The following is a 251-nucleotide window of genomic DNA, read 5'->3' as shown; positions in this document are numbered from 1 at the left end:
CGGAAAAACAAGCGAAAGAGGGAATAGACAAAGGCTAAACAAGCGAAAGAGGGAAATAAGCAAAGGAATAAACAAGCGAAAGAGGAGATAAACAAGAGAGGCAAGTAAACCCTTAGCTCCGAGGTAACCTTAACACAACCATCCCGGCCACGCAGCGTTGGGGGGGAGGGGGGGGGAGTCAAATGTCTGTCATTTAATTGAAGTCTGGGATTAGGAGAGATTAATTGAATCCGGGAATCCACTTAACTCGA

The sequence above is a fragment of the Penaeus monodon genome, chromosome 27 (genome assembly GCF_015228065.2).
Source record: "Penaeus monodon isolate SGIC_2016 chromosome 27, NSTDA_Pmon_1, whole genome shotgun sequence".
In the NCBI taxonomy this organism is placed as follows: domain Eukaryota; kingdom Metazoa; phylum Arthropoda; class Malacostraca; order Decapoda; family Penaeidae; genus Penaeus; species Penaeus monodon.
The sequence above is the reverse complement of the archived record's forward strand: the minus strand, read 5'-3'. Positions refer to the sequence as shown.